Here is a 14,063-nt window from a genome sequence, read left to right as displayed (position 1 = left end):
TATCTTTGATGGTTTCTGTATGGACAAAGGATATAGAGGAGTGTATGAGGATTGAAAACCCTCTTTTTTTAGAGTCAGTTGTAGCATGGTAGTGGTATGGGAAGTCCCTAGTCCAGTATCTGGGTATCTGGGAGTTTAAAAAATGTGTTTCCTGGAGGAAAATCACATTAGCTTTTAAAGATTTATATTGTGTAAGTGCTTTTCTGCGCTTAATATCTGAGTTCAGCCCTCTTACATTGTGTGACATCAAATTAATGGCCCAAGACTCCATTGATAATGTGGGAATTATAGCTATTAAAGTGGTTAGTATCTATTATTTTAAGTGTATATTGGCTTGAGTTATTTCTATCTCGGTTATGTTCAACCGAGCCAAAGTATGTAAAAAAAGAGATTTCTATGTAATTCTGAGTTCTCCCCCTGAAGCGTGACACATCATAGAAGTGGGAATGCAAATAATAATTCAGTGACCACATAAACCTAATAACTGTGTAACATGAATATATCCATACTGGATAAGTTATAATAATTCCACCGGGATGCAGCGAAGGCAAATAAAGTATTACAAGAAAAAACCCCGCCCACACGAAGGATAACAAAAAAAAAAAACACGAATCTTCCACACGAAGTATTAACACCTACACCGCAAACCCACACATCGCAAAATAATAAAGTAATTAACCACTTAATCCCTTAACCATCAACCACCCACATCGCAATAAACATAATTACCCTATTAACCCCTAAGCTGCAAAAAACCCACATTGCAATAAACCTAATTTCCCTATTAACCCCTAAACTGCAAAACCCCACATTGCAATAAACATAATTAACCTATTAACCCCTAAGCCGCAAAACCCACACATCGCAATAAACCTATTTACCCTATTAACCCATAAACTGCAAAACCCCCACATCGCAATAAACCTATTTAACCTATTAACCCCTTAAACCGCCAAAATCCACAATGCAAATAATTAATTAAATTACTAAGCACCCTAACCTAACACCCCCTAACCTAATACTCCCTAACCTAAATTAACACAAATTAACTAAACTAAAAAATACTAAAGTTACAAAAAAAAAGCTAAGATTACAAAAAATAAAATAGGCTAACATTACAGAAAATAAAAAAAACAAATTACCAAAGTTTACAAAATTTAACCTAATCCCTATGAAAATAAAAAAGCCCCTCAAAATAAAAACACCCCCAATCTAACAATAAATTGCCAGTAGCCCTTTAAAGGGCTTTTTGCAGGGCATTGCCCCAAGATAAACAGCTCTTTTACAGAAAAAAAGTCTAAGTCCCCATAACAGTAAACCCCCCCGCCCACCAAACCCCCCAAAATAAAAGAACCTAACACTAAAAACCTAAACTACCCATTGCCCTGAAAAGGGCATTTATTTGGGCATTGCCCTTAAAAGGGCATTTAGCTCTTTTACTGCCCATCCCTAATCTAAATAAAACAACCCTCCTCCAAAAAAAACTTAAAAAAACCTAAGTCTAACCCCCAGGTTGGTACTCACCATTCCTGAAGTCCAGCGGAGAAGGTGAAGGTTAGAGGTTTAATATGTAGCAACATGGTTATAGGTTTATTATGTAGCAACATGTCTCCCACCCGGTAAAGTCCCTTATTTTCCCATTTATCTAGTTGTTTCCTGTATTCAGTCAGAATAAGATATTTGAGTGGTATCTTGAGCGAGAAATCTGGAACCATTTTTTTCTTTTTTAGTAAGGTTCTCCAGTGATCCACCGAGTAACTGGTCATTGGAGAATAATTGTGGGCTAATTGTTGAGATAAAGGGGTATCCCAGATTAGATCATTTGGGGAACCAAAGTCCCCCAAATCTGACTCCAAACCAATCCACACCATATTTGTATTAGCTGATCCCATCAGCGCAGTTTGGGCCAATCTAGAGGCATTGTAATAATCTATCAGGTTAGGGACTCCAACCCCCCCCCCCCCCCCAGCTGTCTGTATTGTGTCAGTATCTGAAATGAAAATCTAGAGTGTTTCTTGTTATTGATAAAGTGAATAAGTTCAGATTGTAGTACTTTCAGGTCTTTTTTGGGACTGGGATAGGTAAGGCCCTAAATAAGTATAGGAGTCTCAGAAGAACACTCATTTTCATCGCAGATATTCTGTCATACCATGAGAAGTTAAGGAGCTTCCATTTAGCACTGTCCCTATGAATCTCTCTATACAGGGGTAAGTAATTAATTTTATAAAGTCCTGTAAACTGAGCAGACAGGTTAATTCCCAGATATTTGATAAGTGATTTAACCCAAGAAAGTGTAAAATTAATTTCAATTATTTTTTTTGTTTGAGATGGTAATGCTATCGCCATAGCTTCACTTTTATCCATATTTATTTTGTATCCTGATATGTCAGAGAACTGACTGAGAACATCATAAAGGTTAGTAAGGGAGGTTAAGGGCCTAGTTAGTGTTAATAAAACATCATCCGCGAAAAGAGTGATCTTATAATCCGTTTTTTTTAAGCTGAAAGCCTGTAATGTCAGGATTCTGTCTAATACAGGCGGCTAAGGGTTCCATACAAAGTGCAAACAACAGAGGTGAAAGCGGACACCCCTGTCTCGTGCCATTTTTAATATTTATGGGTTCGGAGTGGTGACCGATAGCTCTAACCGTGGCCGTAGGTTTGGAATATATACTCTGTAAGGCTATCACAAAGGAGCCTTTGAATCCCATCTTTTCCAAGACTGAGAACATTTATGTCCAATCAATTCTGTCAAACGCCTTCTCCGCATCCAGTGATAGGACCAGAGAAGGCGTTTTCATCTTTGTCAGTTGGATGATGGTCGTGATTATGCGTCTAATGTTATAAGGAGCTTCTCTGCCCACCACAAAACCAATGTGGTCTGGATGAACTATGTCTGGTAGTATAGGTTTAAGTCTATTTGCTAATATCTTGGTGAAAATCTTTAGATCTTGGTTTATTAGAGAGATGGGTATGTAACTAGTGCACCACTTTACATTTTTTCCTGGTTTAGGTATTACTACTATCCTTGCTCTAAGAAGGTCAGGGGGTATCGCATATCCTTGCATAATGTGATTGAAGAATTTAACTAAGTGAGAAAGTTGAGAGGATTTGAACAATTCGTAATATTCTCCCGGGAGACCATCAAGACCCGGAGCCTTACCTGGCTTCAAATCCTTTACGGCCTGTTGAACCTCAGTCACCGTTATCTCCTGATTTAAGGTATCTCGATCCGTCTCTGTCAAAGAAGGTAGTTATTAAGAAATTGAGCCAGTAAAGTTGTGGTCTGTGCAGACCAAGTCACCTTATTTCCATTGTATAGGTCGCTATAATATTCAGCAAAGCAGTCAACTATTTCTTGTGGGTGTGTTGTAGTAGTGCCGTCTTGTCTCTGAATTTGTGATATAGCCGCCAGTCTTAGTTTGTCACAAATTGTATTTGCCATATATATATCTGGTTTATTGGAATATATATAGTAATTAGCCTTAAGTCGAAACGCTGCCCTTACCGATTGGTCATTAAGGATATTAGCTAATGTTGTACGCTTATCTTGTAACTGTTTTAAAGTGGTCTTCTTAGATTGTGTTAGTCTGTATGGTTTTTAAAGTGTGCTAATTTCACTTTGGAGTTCTAATCTTTGATAATTTAATTTTTTAACCAAAGCGGATTTCTCTTTTATAAGCAATCCTCTTAAAAAGGTTTTATGAGCTGCCCAGATCGAAATGGGATTCTCCGTTGTCTCTGTGTTAATGTTCCAATATTCCCACATTCATCGTGTTATAACATTTAGAACAAGGATCTTTTAGGAAAAAGGGGTCAAATGTCCATGATCTAGTTCTGTTGGCCTCCTGCAGAGTGCCTAATTTAAGTTGTGATATTGAATGGTCTGACCACACACAGGAGTGGATAGTATGTAAAAAAAGAGATTTCTATGTAATTCTCAGTTCTCCCCCTGAAGCGTGACACATCATAGAAGTGGGAATGCAAATAATAATTCAGTGACCACATAAACCTAATAACTGTGTAACATGAATATATCCATACTGGATAAGTTATAATAATTCCACCGGGATGCAGCGAAGGCAAATAAAGTATTACAAGAAAAAACCCCGCCCACACGAAGGATAACAAAAAAAAAAAACACGAATCTTCCACACGAAGTATTAACACCTACACCGCAAACCCACACATCGCAAAATAATAAAGTAATTAACCACTTAATCCCTTAACCATCAACCACCCACATCGCAATAAACATAATTACCCTATTAACCCCTAAGCTGCAAAAAACCCACATTGCAATAAACCTAATTTCCCTATTAACCCCTAAACTGCAAAACCCCACATTGCAATAAACATAATTAACCTATTAACCCCTAAGCCGCAAAACCCACACATCGCAATAAACCTATTTACCCTATTAACCCATAAACTGCAAAACCCCCACATCGCAATAAACCTATTTAACCTATTAACCCCTTAAACCGCCAAAATCCACAATGCAAATAATTAATTAAATTACTAAGCACCCTAACCTAACACCCCCTAACCTAATACTCCCTAACCTAAATTAACACAAATTAACTAAACTAAAAAATACTAAAGTTACAAAAAAAAAGCTAAGATTACAAAAAATAAAATAGGCTAACATTACAGAAAATAAAAAAAACAAATTACCAAAGTTTACAAAATTTAACCTAATCCCTATGAAAATAAAAAAGCCCCTCAAAATAAAAACACCCCCAATCTAAGAATAAATTGCCAGTAGCCCTTTAAAGGGCTTTTTGCAGGGCATTGCCCCAAGATAAACAGCTCTTTTACAGAAAAAAAGTCTAAGTCCCCATAACAGTAAACCCCCCCGCCCACCAAACCCCCCAAAATAAAAGAACCTAACACTAAAAACCTAAACTACCCATTGCCCTGAAAAGGGCATTTATTTGGGCATTGCCCTTAAAAGGGCATTTAGCTCTTTTACTGCCCATCCCTAATCTAAATAAAACAACCCTCCTCCAAAAAAAACTTAAAAAAACCTAAGTCTAACCCCCAGGTTGGTACTCACCATTCCTGAAGTCCAGCGGAGAAGGTGAAGGTTAGAGGTTTAATATGTAGCAACATGGTTATAGGTTTATTATGTAGCAACATGTCTCCCACCCGGTAAAGTCCCTTATTTTCCCATTTATCTAGTTGTTTCCTGTATTCAGTCAGAATAAGATATTTGAGTGGTATCTTGAGCGAGAAATCTGGAACCATTTTTTTCTTTTTTAGTAAGGTTCTCCAGTGATCCACCGAGTAACTGGTCATTGGAGAATAATTGTGGGCTAATTGTTGAGATAAAGGGGTATCCCAGATTAGATCATTTGGGGAACCAAAGTCCCCCAAATCTGACTCCAAACCAATCCACACCATATTTGTATTAGCTGATCCCATCAGCGCAGTTTGGGCCAATCTAGAGGCATTGTAATAATCTATCAGGTTAGGGACTCCAACCCCCCCCCCCCCCCCAGCTGTCTGTATTTTGTCAGTATCTGAAATGAAAATCTAGAGTGTTTCTTGTTATTGATAAAGTGAATAAGTTCAGATTGTAGTACTTTCAGGTCTTTTTTGGGACTGGGATAGGTAAGGCCCTAAATAAGTATAGGAGTCTCAGAAGAACACTCATTTTCATCGCAGATATTCTGTCATACCATGAGAAGTTAAGGAGCTTCCATTTAGCACTGTCCCTATGAATCTCTCTATACAGGGGTAAGTAATTAATTTTATAAAGTCCTGTAAACTGAGCAGACAGGTTAATTCCCAGATATTTGATAAGTGATTTAACCCAAGAAAGTGTAAAATTAATTTCAATTATTTTTTTTGTTTGAGATGGTAATGCTATCGCCATAGCTTCACTTTTATCCATATTTATTTTGTATCCTGATATGTCAGAGAACTGACTGAGAACATCATAAAGGTTAGTAAGGGAGGTTAAGGGCCTAGTTAGTGTTAATAAAACATCATCCGCGAAAAGAGTGATCTTATAATCCGTTTTTTTTAAGCTGAAAGCCTGTAATGTCAGGATTCTGTCTAATACAGGCGGCTAAGGGTTCCATACAAAGTGCAAACAACAGAGGTGAAAGCGGACACCCCTGTCTCGTGCCATTTTTAATATTTATGGGTTCGGAGTGGTGACCGATAGCTCTAACCGTGGCCGTAGGTTTGGAATATATACTCTGTAAGGCTATCACAAAGGAGCCTTTGAATCCCATCTTTTCCAAGACTGAGAACATTTATGTCCAATCAATTCTGTCAAACGCCTTCTCCGCATCCAGTGATAGGACCAGAGAAGGCGTTTTCATCTTTGTCAGTTGGATGATGGTCGTGATTATGCGTCTAATGTTATAAGGAGCTTCTCTGCCCACCACAAAACCAATGTGGTCTGGATGAACTATGTCTGGTAGTATAGGTTTAAGTCTATTTGCTAATATCTTGGTGAAAATCTTTAGATCTTGGTTTATTAGAGAGATGGGTATGTAACTAGTGCACCACTTTACATTTTTTCCTGGTTTAGGTATTACGACTATCCTTGCTCTAAGAAGGTCAGGGGGTATCGCATATCCTTGCATAATGTGATTGAAGAATTTAACTAAGTGAGAAAGTTGAGAGGATTTGAACAATTCGTAATATTCTCCCGGGAGACCATCAAGACCCGGAGCCTTACCTGGCTTCAAATCCTTTACGGCCTGTTGAACCTCAGTCACCGTTATCTCCTGATTTAAGGTATCTCGATCCGTCTCTGTCAAAGAAGGTAGTTATTAAGAAATTGAGCCAGTAAAGTTGTGGTCTGTGCAGACCAAGTCACCTTATTTCCATTGTATAGGTCGCTATAATATTCAGCAAAGCAGTCAACTATTTCTTGTGGGTGTGTTGTAGTAGTGCCGTCTTGTCTCTGAATTTGTGATATAGCCGCCAGTCTTAGTTTGTCACAAATTGTATTTGCCATATATATATCTGGTTTATTGGAATATATATAGTAATTAGCCTTAAGTCGAAACGCTGCCCTTACCGATTGGTCATTAAGGATATTAGCTAATGTTGTACGCTTATCTTGTAACTGTTTTAAAGTGGTCTTCTTAGATTGTGTTAGTCTGTATGGTTTTTAAAGTGTGCTAATTTCACTTTGGAGTTCTAATCTTTGATAATTTAATTTTTTAACCAAAGCGGATTTCTCTTTTATAAGCAATCCTCTTAAAAAGGTTTTATGAGCTGCCCAGATCGAAATGGGATTCTCCGTTGTCTCTGTGTTAATGTTCCAATATTCCCACATTCATCGTGTTATAACATTTAGAACAAGGATCTTTTAGGAAAAAGGGGTCAAATGTCCATGATCTAGTTCTGTTGGCCTCCTGCAGAGTGCCTAATTTAAGTTGTGATATTGAATGGTCTGACCACACACAGGAGTGGATAGTATGTAAAAAAAGAGATTTCTATGTAATTCTCAGTTCTCCCCCTGAAGCGTGACACATCATAGAAGTGGGAATGCAAATAATAATTCAGTGACCACATAAACCTAATAACTGTGTAACATAAATATATCCATACTGGATAAGTTATAATAATTAAAACAGTAATACAATGCAAAAAAAAAAAGAAAATTTGTAATTTATAACTATTAACTTTTGGTGTTGGTAAAATACACATTGGATTGAGTGTGCATAACAGTAAGAATACTATAGATATGTTCTATATTGAAAGTGTGTGAGGATATGCCTAGGGGTTACCTCGGGCATACCCCTGAGTACAGAATAACTATGTTTACAAAAATATTTAACTATATGTAGGTTTATAACAAAACTCAGGATTTGGTCAACTTCCATCCCTTATGTCCATCATGTTTCACAATGAGAATGCAAAGCGTTCTCCAAAGCAGTACATGTAGAGATAAATATACTCATCTCTAGGTCGTCTCCATCGTGAAGATGTCACATAGGTGAAAACCTTCTCCAACTAGATCTTCCCTAACTTTTTTTCTCCCCTTTCAGCGGGTCACCCTGAGTATAATTATAGAGTCAGAGGATGATCATGTTTTCTGTTTTTTCTTTGGGATTCTCGACCATTTTCACTTAGATGATAATCCTTGCTGCGAGGAATTGTGAGGTGCTTTATTTTCCTGAGATAGGGTTGACAGCTCCGGACAGTCCAATTTTAAGTATTTACATATCTCTGGGATTTTTGATGGATTACTAAATGAGATTGTTCTGCCTTCATGTTGGATATGCAGTGCAAATGGGAATCCCCAGCTATAGGGAATTTGATTCTTGCGTAACAGTTGTGTGAGAGGGCATAATGCACTGCGTCTTTGTAGTATTCTCAGGCAAAAGTCTTGCTAAAACTGGATGACTGATCCTTTAAATTTAAAGGTAGGATTCTTCCTGGGTGCTGCCATTATATCTTCATTTTCCTGAAAGCGAAACATTTTTACTATTATATCCCTGGAGGGATCCCCTTTTTTTGGCTTTGCTTTTAGGGCTCTATGTGCCCTTTCCATCTGAAATTTGCTGTCGTCTCTGTCTTCTGTGATGGTCTGGAACAGTTGTAAAAGGAAGTCTGATATTTCTGGTGAAGTCACCGTTTCAGGGATCCCTTTTAACCTTATGTTACATCGTCTACCTCTATTTTCCAAATCCTCCATTTTATTATGGATGTCATTTATTTCTTGTTGTTGGGAGGAGATCTGCTGTTGTAAATTGGATATGTCTTGTGATGGTGTCTTCTTTGTCTTCTAGTGATTCAACTCTTGTTCCCAATTCTAGTATATCTTGTTTAATGTCGGCCAAGCTATTGGTGACAGTATTTTGTAGTGTATCCATTTTCTCCAGCATTTTGTCAAAGATGTTGGTATTATCTTGCTTAGATACTAGACTTTGGAGATCTGCTTTTGTGGCCGGGGTCATATCCATAGTGTCAACTTGGAGTTCTGAGTCCGAGTCTATTCCTTCCTCTAGTTATGAGGCCTCTCTTTCTGGAGTTTTCCCTCCTTTGTTGGGTTTAAAGAAGGGGTGCTGTGTGGCAGATTTAGATGCAGAGGCTGGTTTGTTTTGCTTTCTGACCGACATTGTTCGTATCTAAAGTAGTAGGTATAGTTAAATTGTTTTAGGTTACACAGTACCCCAGCCTACAGGATCCAGTGCATTAAAAGAGCAAATGAGACTTGTCCCTGCTGGCCATGCAGCAACATGCTGCAGCTCTCTAGTGTTATCTGCTGCCCACGTGGGTGCTATTGGTATCTCAGAGGTTTAAGATGAAGAGAACTATGTGTATAGTAGTGTAATTACACCTGCTCAGTAGCAAGCATTTTTGGGTATTAAAGTGTATTTTATTTGATTCAGGTGTACACCTCTATTGCTCTGCTGCCTTGCGTTTTGCTGAATAAAGTAGTATTACTTTTATGATGAAGCTCATTATTCCTTTGTTATTTTGTGAGGAGAAAAAAATCTTTGCTTCATCTTTTGTATCTGTTGTATAACCCACTATTGCCATTCCCCCAAGTTGCTTCTAATCGCCCTTTCAAAGGGATTAATAAGCTTAGTCATTGAGGGCAAGCAGCACAAAAAATGTGGCTGTCCTATGTGAATGTATTCCGCTTGCGTGTGAAGGCTTGTGGTCTTTTAACCCGGTGCGTGTCTGTCTCCCCTTGCACCTCTGTTAGCGGTAGTGTGTGGCAGAGAGGGTCACTTATTTCCCAGCTTACCAGAGGTATTAGCGCAGCTCGGGTAGCTTCCCCAGGGTTCTGTCTGTCATCTAAAGGCTGATATGTGTGTCTCCCTTCTGGGCACAATGCGATGTTGCGAAAATGGCGGATCCGTCAGCACAACTGTTGCGCATATGGATTTAGGCTTGACTCTCCATCTCCATGCCTCCTTATCCTAAACATAACAGGATTGCCATCAGTAGGTCCAGGGATGTCCTCTTAGCAAGTTACACTCATTCAGGGCATCATAAAGTTATTTTAGAGCACTTTCGTTATCTTGTATGCACGGAGCTCAGTGATTAAGCTGCCATCACTGAACTCTTCCAGGTGCCACCACAAAAAGCCCTTTTAAGAGCTATTGGTAGTTTATTGTAGGCTAGGTTTTTTTTTATTTTGGATGGGCTTTTTTATTTTGATAGGGCTATTAGCCTAGGTGTAATTCTTTTTTATTTTTGATAATTTTGTTTGTTATTTTTCGTAATTTAGTGTTTGTTATTTTTTGTAATGTAGTCCTTTTTTATTTAGATACTTTGTAATTTTTAGAGTAGTGTTAGTTTTTTTTTTAATGTGTAGTTTAGTTTTATTTAATTGGTAGTTAGTTTAATTTTAGTTTAATAAATATATTAGTTTAATTGTTAGTTTAGTTTTTTAAATTTGACAGGTAAGTTTTAATTTAATTTAAGATAGGGAACTTAAATAATTATTTGCCAATGTTATTTAAAGGGACAGTCCAGTACCCAAAACAAAAATTAATGGTTGAAAAAGGCATTTAATTATAAAAAAAACTATACTATATACTTAGAAGAACGATTTACCGTTGTTCTCCATTGGTATTCTTATTTAGAAGCTAAAACTTTGAGGTTCACATGTTAATTTTTTTGACCTTGAAGCCTGCCTCTAATTAAAATGCATTGTGACATTTTATCAACACTAGAGGGTGTGATTTTATGTCTTTCATATAGATAACATTTAGCTCATGCACGTGTATTTAAGGTGGAGTAAAAAAAAAAAAAGAAGTTGACTCTTTCATTGTGTAAGCCATGAATCCAAAGGCTTTCATTTTCATATATCCATTTTTAGAAAGGTTGACAATGGTCTCATGTTTTACAGATAAGCATTGGGCAAATACTTTATTATTGTTTTAAAAAATTACTTTAAATACATTTTTAAAAATCAATTTTAAAATCAAGGATGCCATATTGTAAACAATTGTAATAACTTGCTTACACATAATTTTATTTCTTCCCTTATTAGGCTTAAGTGAAAAATTAAAGCGTGGCATGCTTATGTGCTAATTAGATAACACTTTTAAGAGACAATCTACAACCTAATTGTAATAGAGGTACTTTTTTATAAATTAAGGATTACAATTGACACTTTATAATATCAGTTGAATAATGAAAATAGAAAATGCGTCAAAAAATATGTGCAGGATAGGAAATTCAAAATGTTTGAACTAATAATATATTGGCTACACCCACTGTACTATATAATTCTAATAGGATTAACATTCTATTAAAAGAATTAAAATTTAAGAAATTAGAGTTATTAAATTTTATACCTCTTAGGTCGCTATCACAATCGTCTGTAATTCCGACGATAACTTTGGGGCCTAAATGCTGTACCAATCTTTGCTCATAATCGGTCAGATCTGCGACATAAGCTGTTCCACCTCTGGTAGCACGTGAATAATTTTTTTCTTTTGCCAATTTTGCTTTGGCAAATCTTTTAATGTCATTGTACCTTTTTTTATCTAGTCAACGTCCTTTTTCCCGGGGCCCTGAGCACTGACAGCATCACTGATACGAGTCCAGATACTCTTTTTTTGCGGTGACTGGAAGTTTGCTTTGCACAACAACCAAATAAATAGTCATAAGAGTCCAGTAACAAATCAACAAGGACCAGGTTCTGCTGGTGTGAGAAGTGTGGATTCTTGGATTTGGTTGTCTGCTAATCAGATCCTGATGTTGCCATACTTAATTTATTAAAACTAAATATATAAGCTTCAAACGCTACAGGTTCAGTAATTTTTTCGTCTGAAAAAATAGATAAAGTGGACTTTATATAGTGCTGAAATAACTTCCCGCGACAAATGTGATGTTTCTGACACCTTACAGTCACATGGGACAAACATGACTGACAAGTTGTAAGAAAATAATAGTACATTCGCTACTAACGAGGCATCAGATGTATGAACATTTGCCTGCGCTCGATGCGGATTAGATTAGATTTTTACACTTTTTTTAGCATATATGGCGAGCGGGCAGCGTATCGCTACCTGCAAGTTCTATCGAGTTGAATGAACAGTCATGCTTTCGGCAAGTAATTTGACGCTTTAGTACATGGAGCCCAATGTTTCTTATGCACAAAAATAATTTAAAAAAATGCTATGAAAGATCTAGTGATTGAAAAGTATGTTATTAATTTATTGGTGTGTTCTTAAGCTCTCTGTGGATGAGCTTCAGAAGTGTATCCTGGTGTAATTGTGCAGGAATATCAGGTGCCATGCTGGGGAATTGTTGCAGACGTGGGGTCTCTAGAACATATTGTTGGCTGGGCTCAGGGGTGTCCCTCTGTATTGGTGACGAGAGGGTGTTTCAGAGTGGACAGTAGGCCAAACATTGGTAGTGGTGGTGGGCTGTTGGTGGTGGTGACTCCTTCTGTGCTTTAGGAAGGTGTTACAAATGTTGTTGTGGAGGCATATAGTATAAATGCTGCAAATCTTGATGCTGATGTGGGCGACACATCATCTGCTGCTGCTGAGGATGCTGTGGGGGATGCATTATCTGCTGCTGCTGAGGAGGATGCTGTGGGGGATGCATCACCTGCTGCTGCTGAGGATGCTGTGGGGGATGCATCATCTCCTGCTGCTGAGGATGCTGTGGGGGATGCATCATCTGCTGCTGCTAAGGAGGATGTGGTGGGGGACGCATCATCTGTTGCTGCTGTTCATAGTTGAACATATGTTATGTGTAGCTGGAGAAGGGCCAGAAGCATCCTCTGCTTCATATGCCCTAGGCTGATGTGTATCACCTTCTAGGAGGCTCAGATAGAAGGTAGTTCATAAGAACACATCTTCCTCCACCTCACTAAATTGAGGCACAACACTTTGCTATTGTTTTGGTGCAGCTTCATACTCATATTCCGAACCTGAAACATAAATAAAGCTTTTTATTAATTAATCTGATAAAACATATTGAAGTTCAATTCTATTGGCTGATCCAATTAGCCAATAGGATTGAGTTTGCATTCTATTGACTGATTGGAATAGCCAATAGAATGCAAGCTCAATCCTATTGGCTGATTGGATCAGCCAATAGGATTGAACTTCAATCCTATTGGCTAATTGCATCAGCCAATAGGATTTTTTCTAGCTTAATTCCGATTGGCTGATAGAATTCTGCTGCTGCTGAGGATGCTGTGGGGGATGCATCATCTCCTGCTGCTGAGGATGCTGTGGGGGATGCATCATCTGCTGCTGCTAAGGAGGATGTGGTGGGGGATGCATCATCTGTTGCTGCTGTTCATAGTTGAACATATGTTATGTGTAGCTGGAGAAGGGCCAGAAGCATCCTCTGCTTCATATGCCCTAGGCTGATGTGTATCACCTTCTAGGAGGCTCAGATAGAAGTTAGTTCATAAGAACACATCTTCCTCCACCTCACTAAATTGAGGCACAACACTTTGCTATTGTGCTGGTGCAGCTTCATACTCATATTCCGAACCTGAAACATAAATAAAGGTTTTTATTAATTAATCTGATAAAACATTAACCTTTTAACGCCGTTATGCCGTTCTATTCCGTCATATTTACACTGGGCTTTAAAGCCGTTATGACGGAATAGAACGTCATATCAAACGGCTGTCCTGAAGCCTTCTGCGCTTCAAGGACTTGATCGCGGTCTGGAGGGCGTTCCTAGGGTTGTAGGGACGCCCCCCAGATGTGATCCAATAATTGAAATCTCGCGATCGTGCATACAGGTGTTCCGATGTAGACACTTTTACACTGTCACGAAAGGGTTAAAGTTCAATTCTATTGGATGATCCAATTAGCCAATAGGATTGAGTTTGCATTCTATTGACTGATTGGAATAGCCAATAGAATGCAAGCTCAATCCTATTGGCTGATTGGATCAGCCAATAGGATTGAACTTCAATCCTATTGGCTAATTGCATCAGCCAATAGGATTTTTTCTACCTTAATTCCGATTGGCTGATAGAATTCTATCAGCCAATCGGAATCTAAGGGATGCCATCTTGAATGACGTCATTTAAAGGAACCATCATTCAGTAAGAAGACTCCGGATGAGGATGCTCCGCGTCGGATGTCTTGAAAA

This window comes from Bombina bombina, chromosome 5 (genome assembly GCF_027579735.1).
Source record: "Bombina bombina isolate aBomBom1 chromosome 5, aBomBom1.pri, whole genome shotgun sequence".
Taxonomy (NCBI): Eukaryota; Metazoa; Chordata; class Amphibia; order Anura; family Bombinatoridae; genus Bombina; species Bombina bombina.
Note: the sequence above shows the minus strand (reverse complement) of the source record.